This window comes from Papio anubis, chromosome 2 (assembly GCF_008728515.1).
Source record: "Papio anubis isolate 15944 chromosome 2, Panubis1.0, whole genome shotgun sequence".
Classification (NCBI taxonomy): domain Eukaryota; kingdom Metazoa; phylum Chordata; class Mammalia; order Primates; family Cercopithecidae; genus Papio; species Papio anubis.
Window position 1 is genome coordinate 115,243,083 of NC_044977.1, and position 12,654 is coordinate 115,255,736.

Below are 12,654 nucleotides of genomic sequence, written 5' to 3' on the forward strand. Positions count from 1 at the left end.
TGGTAGAACTGCCGCATGGCTTTATATGTTGCCAATGAAGTGGTGATACACTGTATCAACTCTAGTGTTAAGATGGTTGAAACACATCAGAGACACTCTAATTCATTTTGTACTTGCAAATGAAGCCAAGTTTCAGAATGCAAGAAGACATGGGTTGCTGATAATGTTACTATCTAAAATAATATTGCTGGAGTTACCAACATTATCAGGGTGATACAAAATGATTATTGTTCACAATATAAATATAACTCTCTTTTTTTGAAAACCTGAAGAAACTAGATTATTTGTGTAGAAAACAGAAGACTTTGGATACAATATATGTGTACGAATAGACAGATAGATCACAGATAGATAGATAGATAACATAGATAGATAGATAAGATGGATAAATAGAAAGATAATAGATAGATAGACAAATAGATAGATAGACAATTTTCTGAAGAGTTTCATAAGGAAGACAGATTTAACCCAATGTATGCCAACAATGTTTGCAACAGGGCAAGAAGGTTAAGCTAAATTTTTTAGAACTAGTATAGCAATCCAACAGCATTACAGAGTACTGTGGCATATATCAATGATGGAAGAGAAAGGTAAAATGATGTAGTTCACAGGCTTTGAAGTTATACAGATAAAGACTGAAACCAACATAATTCCATTTCCCTATATATGAAACAATTCTATGACAAGGTAATTCACTGCTTATTTTTTAACAATACTGAGATCAAGAAAAGCAACCTAACTTCTCTCTCCAACACATATTCAAATTTTGGATAAGATTATGAATCAACCAAGCAGCATATGTATCAACACTTGTTCATCAAAACATGCTTTGTGTTCCTCTTCTCATTGTGTCCACCAATCTCAAACTAATTCGTTAGAAACTTTGCCCAGTTCCAACCAGTATTCCACTTTGTAAGACTCGCCAAAAAATTCATACAGCTTAGGCTTAAAATATCATAAATGTCCTGTCTTAATTTCCCCATTTTGAGGACCTGGTAAAACTCAGGGTTATGAGTTGAACTGTCTCCTTCAAAAAATGAGTTAGGTTGTTGTCAAATGTACATATCATAATTAAGTACTGGGGATTAGGACTTCACAAATATGTTTAAATCCTAACCCTCAGTATTTCAGAATGTGACCTTATTCAGAAATGGGTCATTGCAGATGTAACTAGTTAAGATACAACAAGATCATACTGTAGTAGCATGGGTCTCTAAATCAATCTGACTGGTGTCCTTGCAAAAAGGGGAGACAGACATACACACAGGGAGAACACCATGGGAACATGAAGTCAGGGATCTGGGTCTTGGGTCTGCAAGCCAAGGAACACCAAAGACTGGGAGTAAATCACCAGAATCTAGGCAAGAGACATGGAATAGATTCTCTCTTACAACCCTTAGAAGGAACCCACTCTGAGAAAACCTGGAAAAATGAGACAATGAACAAATAAAACAACTTTACTGTTGTTTAATTTACCCAGTTTGTGGTGTTTTGTTACAGTAGCTAACAAACTAATGCCCTCTGTTAAGGTGACATTCTCCCTTAATGCAATAAGCCTACTAAACTTAATTTTGGTTATCAATAAGGATTTTGGGATAGTGATTTTAGGCAGTCAACATAGACATAGATTAAAATTTTAGTTTTACTACTAAACAATCTGAAGTATCGTACTCGCCAAAGGAATAGTTACCTTATCTAAGAACTCTGGGTAATAATATATGCTTCCCAGTGATGATGTAAATTGTCCAATGCCTGTCACACAGGAGACATTATGTTAATGGAATTGTTAGTGTTGCTAAAAAATAAATATCATAGTGATGCTGTGGCAGTCGTATTGTTGACGGTAACTAATATGGTTTGGTTGAGTCCCCACCCAACTCTGACCTTGAATTGTAACACCCATAATCCCTACATATTGTGGGAGGGACAAGGTGGCGATAACTGAATAATGGGGGCAATTTCCCCCATCCTGTTCTTATGAGAGTGAGTTAGTTCTCAGGAGATCTAATGGTTCTAAAAATGGCTTCCTCCTTCACTGGGCACTCATGCTTCTTCTCCCTGCTGCCATGTGAAGAAGGACATGTTTGCTTCACCTTCTGAAGTGATTATAAGTTTGCTGGGGCCTCCTCAGGCATGCAGAACTGTGAGTCAATTAAACCTTTCTCATTTATAAATTACCCAATCTCGGGCATGTCTTCATAGCAGCATGAGAACAGACTAATACAGTAGTGTAAGCAACAAAGACTTGTCAAGGATATTATACAGAAAGTGTCTGATTATGGTAGAATATTGAACTAAAGGAAATCCATCATCCTATGAGAAACAGTATGCAGTTTGCATTTAGATATTTTTTTTTTTTCAAATAGAGATAACTTTGAATATACTTTATTGAAAGTTTGCCATGGACAATTTATTGCATTCATTTTCATTTAATGATTAATAATTGAAATCCTTAAAAATTTGCCTCATTAGTAGTTTTAAATAAACTTCATAAGTAGTTTTATCTTACTAGTTTACCAGGAGAAAGAAAACTTTATAAATAGTGCAGAGATAAAGTATCAGCAAGCCTCAAATTGAAGGATCCCATAAAGATATACATTGGGAGTTATAATTGACAACATTTTTATTGAACTTTCAATTATTCAGTGGGAGGACATATTAATTTAAATTTTGAATATGTTCCTTATAGTCCAATGTAATCCCTTTCTTTCTTTTGCTCCTTCACTTATCTCTTGACATACCATTCTTTGTTGTTAGTGCCTCATTTATTTTATTATTAAAAAATACTCAGCTAACATACTGTATGCCAGGTGCTCCACTACACGTAGTACATGGTCCTTAATCTCACAGAGTTTAATCTAATGGGATTTGGACATGTAAAAACCAAATATCGCTTCATTTCAAAATGTTAAGACAACATACCACTCTTTTTCATATACACATGAATATAACAATTGTGTTTAATAAACATGTATTTATACAGCTTAATGTAAAAAATAAAGAAAAGATTACAAATAAGAATATGTGCTTTGTGAAAGTCTTCTGTTGCTATTATATTGACAATAAATCATGGCTGTTCAAAAATATTTTACATCTGTAGATGGACAAAGGAAAGTAAAGCAATATATAACAATTTAGAAAGTGCTTTTGTTTGGAAAAATTTATTGATATATCAAAATGAAGCAATTTTTAAGTAAATCAAGATATGGAAACCTGAATACTGAATGTCTACCACTTGAAGATCATAGTAAGAATGTTACAGAAAAACGGATATTGATAATAGAAGTTTATCAAGGATATGGTGTAAAAATCAATTTTGCCATCCACAGTCCCTAACTTTTCTGTCATTTGTGTAACTTTTAACAATATCTAGCCCACTTTATCTTTCAACTCTTTTGTCTGAACTCCATGGTTTGACTTTCCTCGTGTTTAATTTATATATTACTCTCTACCTGTAACTTGATTTTATTTTATTTTTTGGAACTTCATGTTGTTTCTAGGCATTCTACCCTCAACTGTCTCATTTTCACGGGCTCTGTAGGTAGATTTACCTGCTTTTCTAGCTTTACCTACCAACTTCAGATCCATAGCACCCCACCACTATCTCTTATCCTGATCTCTGTTTACAGTTGGTCATTTCTGTTTGTCTAGGAGACTCTTCAGACACATCAACTTGTTATGTTCCATTCTTGTTTGATAGAATAAATAGATTGATATTTAATTAATTTAGAAATTATAGAAATGTGAGAGTTTAGGGCAGAAAATCTTAAATACTTGAGGTGAGATGTTTGTGGGACATTCAAAAAAATCATCTAGATGATGTGTGACTATATTGGTCTGAAGTTCAAGACCAAATTCTGAACTGGAGATATAACAATAATTTGAGAAACATACATGGTAGTTAAAATGTAATGTGAAACACATGTAGACTTAGAAGTATACTGAGTGTAGAACAGATCTCTGAGTGGTAAGATATCTGAGTGTCACCAATACTTAAGAGGTGGGAACATAAAAGCAAAACTTATGAAGATGTTATAGATGGAATTATCAGAAAAGTGTATGGAGAAGCATGTAACTGTTATTCCATGGGAGTCAAAAAGTAGAGAATGGGAATAAATAATCAATATAGAAAAGAATGTAAGGAAATACAATAAAATTAAGATGAAAATTATCCCTTAGAGGGGGCATTTCAGAGATCCCTGGTTTCTTTTGTCAGAGAAGATTCTCTGGAGTTGCAAGAACAGGATACAGAATAAAATCAGGTGAGGAGTAAATACGAGAAGTGAGACATTAACTATGAACTACATTATTCTTTCTAGAAATTAAGATTATCTTGAAAAGTTAAAAAATAGATTACTAGCTAAAGAAAGTTAAAGAATCAACAAAAAGTGTATTCACTGTGTTTAAGATGACATGGATTTTTTTTTTTTTTTTTTTTTTGAGACAGAGTCTCGCTCTGCTGCCCAGGCTGGAGTGCAGTGGCGCGATCTCGGCTCACTGCAAGGTCCGCCTCCCGGGTTCACCCCATTCTCCTGCCTCAGCCTCCCAAGTAGCTGGGACTACAGGCGCCCGCTACAACACCTGGCTATTTTTTTTGTATTTTTATTAGAGACAGTGTTTCACTGTATTAGCCAGGATGGTCTCGATCTCCTGACCTCGTGATCCTCCTGCCTTGGCCTCCCAAAGTTCTGGCATTACAGGTGTGAGCCACTGCGCCCAGCCAACGTGGACATATTTTTAATGCTAGAGAAAGTACTCAGAAGAGAAAAGATTTTAAAAATACAAAAAAAAAAAAAATGTGGGATAAATTAATGGGTCATAGTCTTCAGGAAAAGGAATTCAAAGTTCAATAAAGTTACCCAGAAAAACCATTGTAAGTAGATGAACCAATAGAAACAAAGACATTGAAATGAGGGTGGGATGTAAATATGGTGAAATTCAGTGTTAGCACATACATGGAGGAGAAGAAAAGATTCCAGGGTCATGTGTAATTCAGTTCTAGACTACAGTGAGTTAACTAAACTTCAACTCACAACCACACCAAAATGAACTCTTTTGCATGTTTTTCAGAAACAATAATTTAAAACATTTTGTCACATAGGGTTAGTAGCAATTAAACTGAACAAAATCAATGCCTTCTCTTTAGTTGGCACTCAAAGATGCATGGTCTGGGATGATTAGAATTACTATAGTGCTTTCCATGTATCAGCACCAGGATAAGTACTCTCCATATATCACCTAGTTTAATCAACAGACATACCTATCAGGCAGAAACTATTATTACTCCCTCTTTACAAATGAGAACCAATGAGCTCCAGTGCTAACCCAAGGTCATAACATGAATAAATGGTAGACCTAGGGTTCAAACTCAGGTTTATTCGAGTCTACAGCACACACTTTCATTTCTGTATCATGAAACCTCTCTATGAACAAAGTTATTAACATCCCAAGATTCTGTGTGTTTATGTTAACAAAGATCATTTCCCCACCTTTTGTTCCAATTTCCTGCAAGCGTTCATCTACTCTCCATATGCAGCAAAAACATTATGCACAGTTTAAATGATATCATCAAAAACTCCTTGCTTAGACTAAATAAAATTAAATCTAAAAAGTCCCATGTGCATCTCTCGCATTGCGATATTCTCTTTTCTGCAATCAGAAGGCATACACATCAATACTTAAATTTAACTTAATATATGAAATTAAAACATTGCAAGCAAGCTTTGAATGGCACTGACATTCATAATATACTGGACTGAGGAAAAAGATAATAATACCCATAAGTTTTGAAACATGACATTCTCATCACTATTCAAAGTAATATAGATCTGAGGTAATGTGGAGTTTAAACAGAAGTGTAACCATCCAAGGGTCAAATGTGGAACAATATTAGCACATTGTTTTCTGGATACAATCGGTTTCATATTACACTTTTCAGGTCCTAGGAAAGTTTATAGCATTAGCTTTATTCAAAATATTCGAGGCACTTCTGTACTTCTATCACTATTGATTTAGTATCCTTATCTTAGACTTGGAAGAGATATTAGAAATGTTCATTCTACCCAAATACACAAAGTAAAACATGAAAAAAATCAAGTGATTACTTCTACAATGTCACAAAACAGTTGTTAGAAACTCGATGTTAGACATCAACTCTGTGTGTCAGTGTATACATATATGTGTCTGGAATTCTTAAACATTTTGTTATTTCTTGTAAAGTACTTTTGAGGTGGGGGTAATTAATTGTAATGCAAATCTTAAAAATGTGAATCATTTCAATTATCCAGATATATTTTCCGTCTTAAAGTTCTTATATGCCAATAAAGTACATCCATTGGGGACAGTATTCATATTTTAGGCTTTCTTCAAGCTAATCTCTGATGTATTTACCCTTAATCACTGAATGTGTGCTTATCCTATCTATTATACATACCATGTATTATTAGCTAAGTAATTTACGTTTATGTAATTTTTTGTTACATCGCACTTTCTAGTCAGATCAGGAGGCTGGGAAAGCTAAAGGACAACTACAAAGAAATAATAAAAGGTTCACTAAGCAGTGTATTTCACAAATGAAGTCATCTTTTAATGAATGCCTTTAATTAATATTTTGAAGGTAAATAATTGAGTGAATAGATATGGCCAAGCTATTAAACTTTCTTAATAAATACTAAACATCCCATGCAGTAAAATAAGTGATTAGTGTTTGTTAATGCTTCCAAATCTGTGCTGTCATTCTAAAAAGAAGAATCCATTTGGGAATGTCTGGCATAAAGATCAGGAAAATGAGGAGGAACTCTGGAAAGGTTGGTTGTATTAATAAGTTGACTTAAGAAAAAGACTGTGATCACATACAAGATCCTATTTATCAGCCCCGCAAATTCTAAGATCTCATAGCACTAACTGTAAAGTGTGTATTATTAACTCTACATATGAGTCACAGAGAGATCTCTTTCTACATCCTCTCCCTTTAACTTTCTTGAGAATGCGGTTTTGTTCTTGTTTGTTTACTTCCAGCAAAAGAAGAGAAAGAGGCAAACAACTTGTTTGCAGGTAACACTGTGCAAGTAACCAATGCAGCATGATTTCATATCAGGAAAGAAAAAAATAATAATATTCTTTGTGGTTTTTTTTTTTTCATTTACACCCGAAGAGAGTTTTCTGAAGCCTAAATACCCTTCAGTTTATGCCTCATAAACAAACAAACAAACAAACAAAAAACCCAAAAAACGAAAACAAACCATCAGCTATGAGCTAGAAAGATGTTTGAGAACTCAGGAGCATTTTTGTTTTGCTGTCTATATTGATATCTGCACCCCCATATTCATTCCCTGAGGTTTTATGGGAGATTCCTTTTTTGACTCTTCCAGATTCTGGTGGCTGTAAATATTCTTTAGTTGTAGCTGCGTAGCTCTTATTTCTGCTTTGTTCTTCACATGACCTCCTCCTCTATGTGTCATCTCTTCTCTCTGTTACAGAAACACTTGTCATAGGATTCTGAGCCCACCCACTTATCTCAAGATCCATAATTTCATTTTATTTGCACATATCCTTTTTCGATATAAGTTCATATTCACAAGTTCTAGGATCACTTTAGGATCCACCAATTAATACACTATAATCCCCATGCCTTCAATAAGATTTCTAAACTAAAGCTTGGAAGAGTGTATCTAAGAGCAGACCTTAAGATTTTAATTCCAGTTCAGACATTTGCCTTCCTTCTCCTCTATTCAGGACTAACTATAAAATGGAAGTATTTTACATTTATAAAAGAACCTTTAGGTAAGGTGCAAATAAAAGCTGTATTAACTAAATAGTTATGGGTTAGTTACAAATAAATTTGTTTTTCTAGATTTGGATGGTGTTTACATTCATATACAATTGTCAAAAGATATCTAACTTAAAACTTAAGATTTGGGCATTTTTTATGTATAAATTATACCTCAAAGCAAAACAACCTTTCTATGGGACATTTCTATTATCCTAAAGAGATCCGTCTTGCCTTCTTTTTAGGTCAGTTTTAACTAAGTTCTGCTTTTCAAATAATTTGTCTATTTCATCTAAATTGTCCAATATATTGTTTTTAAATTGTTCACATCATCTTCTTATTACCTTTTTAATGGGATCTAGGTTATGTCTTCTCTTTTATTCCAGGTATTGGTAATTTTTATCTTCTCTCCTACTCATCTGTTTAAGATTACTAAAATCTTGTCTGCTGTCTTCTTAATTCCATAATTTCTTAAAATTTACTGAGTGTTTTAAGGTTTTATGTGATGGTTTAACATACACTGTTTCTCAATTTTTAATTTTTATTCATATATAGTGTATGCCCATATTTATGGGGAACATGAGATATGGGATACAGGTATAGTCACAACTATTTAAGATTAGTAAACTGTTGTTAATCACCCTCACTTTATGGATGAGAAGACTGAAATTCAGAGGCTTTATCTGACCAGATTCTGATAGTAAGTGGCAGAATCTGGACTGGAATTCACATCTTCCTCGTCAATCTACTGCTGCTTGACAGTTCCAGATAATACAGAGAACACTACAGAAATTGAAAAACAAAAATAAGAAACCTTCGGGCCTGTGAAACGAAACTGAATACACTAGAGTTTGTTTTAAGATTTTACAATTCATAATAAAATTTATCACATATATCAATTAAGTGATTGTTGAGCTGTTTTACAGCACTTGTTGAACGAATAGAGCCATAGAATTCTTTGACTTCCCTTTCTGGTTTCTCTACACTTTCCAAGGCTTAACTAAATGAGTATTAAATATAAACACCTTTTTATTAATGAAATCAATAAAGTCTTTCTTAGTAGCTAAAGGGAGGTAAAGGATATGTGCAGTTCTAAAGAAAAATATATCATTAATTTGATCAGAACATTTCAATAATTTATAAAATACATGTATTCATACACAATATTGTTATCCTTTAATTCTTCTGGCATTGCAAATGAAAATAAGTCCTTAAAATTTTGGTATGTGGGAGCAATAATAGGAAACTGAAAAAAGTCAAGAAGCTATTATCTAGAAAACGATTACAACTGCAGGACCCCTTCATCACCCCTATCCAGCAGGAAGTAGCTAGAGCAGTCATCCACTAAATTACCAACAGCAGTTGGGGTGTGTTGTTTAGAGGGAGGATTGAGAAGTGACAATGTGCTGGCAGCCCTTGCTCTTGGCACCTCCTCAGCCTCAGTGTCCACTCTGGCAGTGCTTGAGGAGCCCTTCAGCACACCACTGCACTGTGGGAGCCCCTCTCTGGGCTGGCTGAGGCTGGAGCTGGCTCTCTCTGCTTGAGGGAAAGGTACCCGCACAGGAACCAGGGCTGCGCCAGGCACTCACAGGCCAGCGCGAGTCCCAGGTAGGTACGGGCTTGGCGGGCCCTTCACTTGGAGTGGTTGGATGGCCCTGCTGCCCCCAGGCAGTGAGGGGCTTAGCACCCAGGCCAGCAGCTGCAGAGGGTGTGCCAGGCCTTGCCACGCTCGAATTCTCGCCGGGCCTCAGCCACCTCCCCATGGGGCAGGGCTTGGGACCTGCAGCCTGCCATGCCCAAGCACCCCTTCTCCGCAGTGGGCTCCCATGCAGCCTGAGCCTCCTGGATGGTCACCACCCCCTGCTCCTCGGGGCCCAGTCCCATCACCACCCAAGGGCTTAGGAGTGTGAGCCTGTGGTAGGGGACTGCTGGCCCTGGCCCTGGTATGAGACCCACTAGGTGAAGCCAGCTGGGCTCTTGAGTTGGGTGGGGACTTGGAGAACTTTTATGTCTAGCTGAAGGATTATAAATGCACCAATCAGCACTCTGTGTCTAGCTCGAGGTTGGTGGATGCACCAATCAGCACTCTGTATCTAGCTAATCTGGTGGGGACTTGGAGAACTTTTCTGTCTAGCACTCTATGTCTAGCTAAAGGATTGTAAATGCATCAATCAGCACTCTGTGTCTAGCTAAAGGTTTGTAAACGCACCAATCAGCACCCTGTTGAAACAGACCAATCAGCTCTCTGTAAGACGGACCAGTCAGCTCTCTTTTAAATGGACCAATCAGTAAGATGTGGGTGGGGTTGGATAAGGGAATAAAAGCAGGCTGCGGAGCCAAACGCCCAACCCAGTCAGGTCTGTTTCCACAGTGTGGAAGGTTTGTTCCTTTGCTCTTTGGAATAGACCTTGGTGCTGCTCACTCGTGGGTCTGCACTGCCTTTGTGAGCTATAACACCGCGAGGGTCTGCAGCTTCACTCCTGAAGCCAGCAAGGCTACCAACCCACTGGGAGGGATGAACAATTCTGGACGGGAGAAACGAACAACTCCAGATGTGCCACCTTAAGAGTTGTAACACTCACTGCAAAGGTCTGCAGCTTCACTCTTGAAACCAGCCAAGACCACGAACCCACTAGAAGGAAGAAACTCTGAACACGTCTGAACATCAGAAGGAACAAACTCTGGACACATCATCTTTAAGAACTGTAACACTTACGGCGAGGGTCCACGGCTTCATTGTTGAAGTCAGTGAGATCAAGAACCCACCAATTCTGGGCGCACTATGAGTTCAATAGTAGCAACTTCTGTACCTGTAATTTACTGAGTGAGTATATACTGTACTGCGAGGCAGTGTCTACTTAGGTACCGTTGTCCTTCGATATGCTTGGGAAATTTGTTCTAGAATTCTTGTGGGTACCAAAACTCACAGATGTTGAACTCCCTTACATTAGATGGTATAGTATTTGCCTATAATCACACATACTCTAGTATATTTGCAGTCATTTCTAGATTACTTATAATATCTAATACATTGTAAATAGTATGGAAATACTAGGTACATATTTATAGTATTTTTCTTATTGTAGTATTGTTCTATTGTCTTTTTAAAAGTATTTTAGATCCAATCTTGGTTGAATCTGTGGATGCAGAACTTGCAGAAATGTATGGCCAACCGTATTTCTGCATGGAGAATTTTGTGAGGAAATTTTACCGGAAACTGTACTTAGAGGCCAAGCCTTGGAAATTAAATAATGGCTGAATAGATGGAGACACCTAGAGAATCACCTACAGGGAGGTATGTGTTTACACTTCAAAGGGGTATAAAACCCAGAACCATGGAAATACTACATTCATAACAATGCCTAACATAGGTAATACTACATTGCAAAGGGGAGGACTCCCAGATCTTTCCCTTTATTCCTAAGGAGAATTTGTTACCTTTACGAAAATTAACTTTCCCTTTCTTAGGAGGGGGAGTGGGTGATAGTGACATATGTAGGATAGCGCAGGAGACAGACAAATTCCTAGACAGGCAGGTCCCCAGTGAAACTTGACCTTCAAGCCAAAGACAGTTTAAAGCCTGAAAACCGAGCTGCCGTTTTTAGGTAGAATGCGTGACAGAGTGAGAGCTTCCATTCCTGTTTGCCCACTCTTTCCTGACTGGTCCTTTCCGAATAATGCTTCTTAACTAATTGTTGCCTTTTCGAAAAATATCTCTGGTCAGAGCCTTCTCATATCAAACCTACAAAACCCTAGATTCAGTCTCACAGACTTACCCGCTTTGGGTCCTCTCTTGCAGCTGAGGGCTACCCACTTCAGGTGCCCTTTTGCAACTGAGCACTTTCCTTCTTTCACTCAATACTAACTTCTGTTCTTCCTTATTTGCTATCCTGTGTCCGCATATCTCATTTCTCTTGGTCACAGGACAACCTGGAACCCGCCAAACTGCAGGCACGAAGACTGTAAGGCGCGAAAACTGTAACACTCCTCCTTCCAGGTGGTAAGAACAAGAGAGCTGTGACATGCCCCTGTTGGCTGAGCTGCAGGGAGCAGGAACAAGAGAGTGGTAACACACCCCCTCCTGCTCGCCGAACTGCGGGAGTGAAAGAGCCACTGAGGGTCACTCCCTTCTGCCTGCCGATCTGCGAGTGGCAGGAATAAATGGACTTGTAACATGCTTCCACTCAGTGGACTATGGGAGAAAGAGCAGCTAAACTTCTGGGGGCCAAGACCTCAGGACTCCCTGAGCTATAGCTGTAACACCCGTTGGGACTCTGCGATTGGTGGCATCTCTTAAGTTTTCAGGTACCATTGCATTCCCTCATCTTGGCGCTGGTGCCCAACGTGGATGCTGTTTGCAGCACACCTGGTTCAGCTGCGTGCTAAGCGTGGAGCCATGGCAGGGGCGGGATTCAAGCGAGCACGAGCTGAGTGCAGCCTGCCAGGTCGAGTGGGCGAAGTGAGCCTGGTGGGCCCAAGTTAGGTCCCGGGTAGAAGCTGCAGCAGCCACAGAGATGTCTAGCTGGCTAAGTGGCACCAAAGAAATCCTTTGTCGTTTCTGGGGGCTTATCTGGGATTGGCGGAAGGGTAAGTGCTATGACTTTAATTCCAAGGCTTCTTGCCTTAATTTTTTTTTTTTTTTTTTCCTCAAAAAGAGATGAAAATTCTGGACCCTGTAGGCCAGTTAAGAGTGAGTAGCGCGCCTGCCAGCTTTCAAGATTCAGAGGACAGGCTTGCTGGGGAGGACTTTTTCCATCCGCCATCACCCCTTGGGGGATTGGGCATTTGGCTTTGTTCCAATCCAGTTTGGCTTCATGGAGGTCTAGCCATCACGTGGGATCAGAATAAGGTCCTGAGGCAATTGAAGGTATCTGGCCAAAGCTACA

At 38.1% G+C, this 12,654-nt stretch overlaps 1 protein-coding gene across 10 annotated transcripts in view; it reads right to left on the reverse strand.

Moving 5' to 3' along the window:
* The window catches only part of NAALADL2 (N-acetylated alpha-linked acidic dipeptidase like 2), a 1,420,296-nt gene that overhangs the window by 188,856 nt on the left and 1,218,786 nt on the right, over positions 1-12,654 (reverse strand). The window lies entirely within an intron of this gene.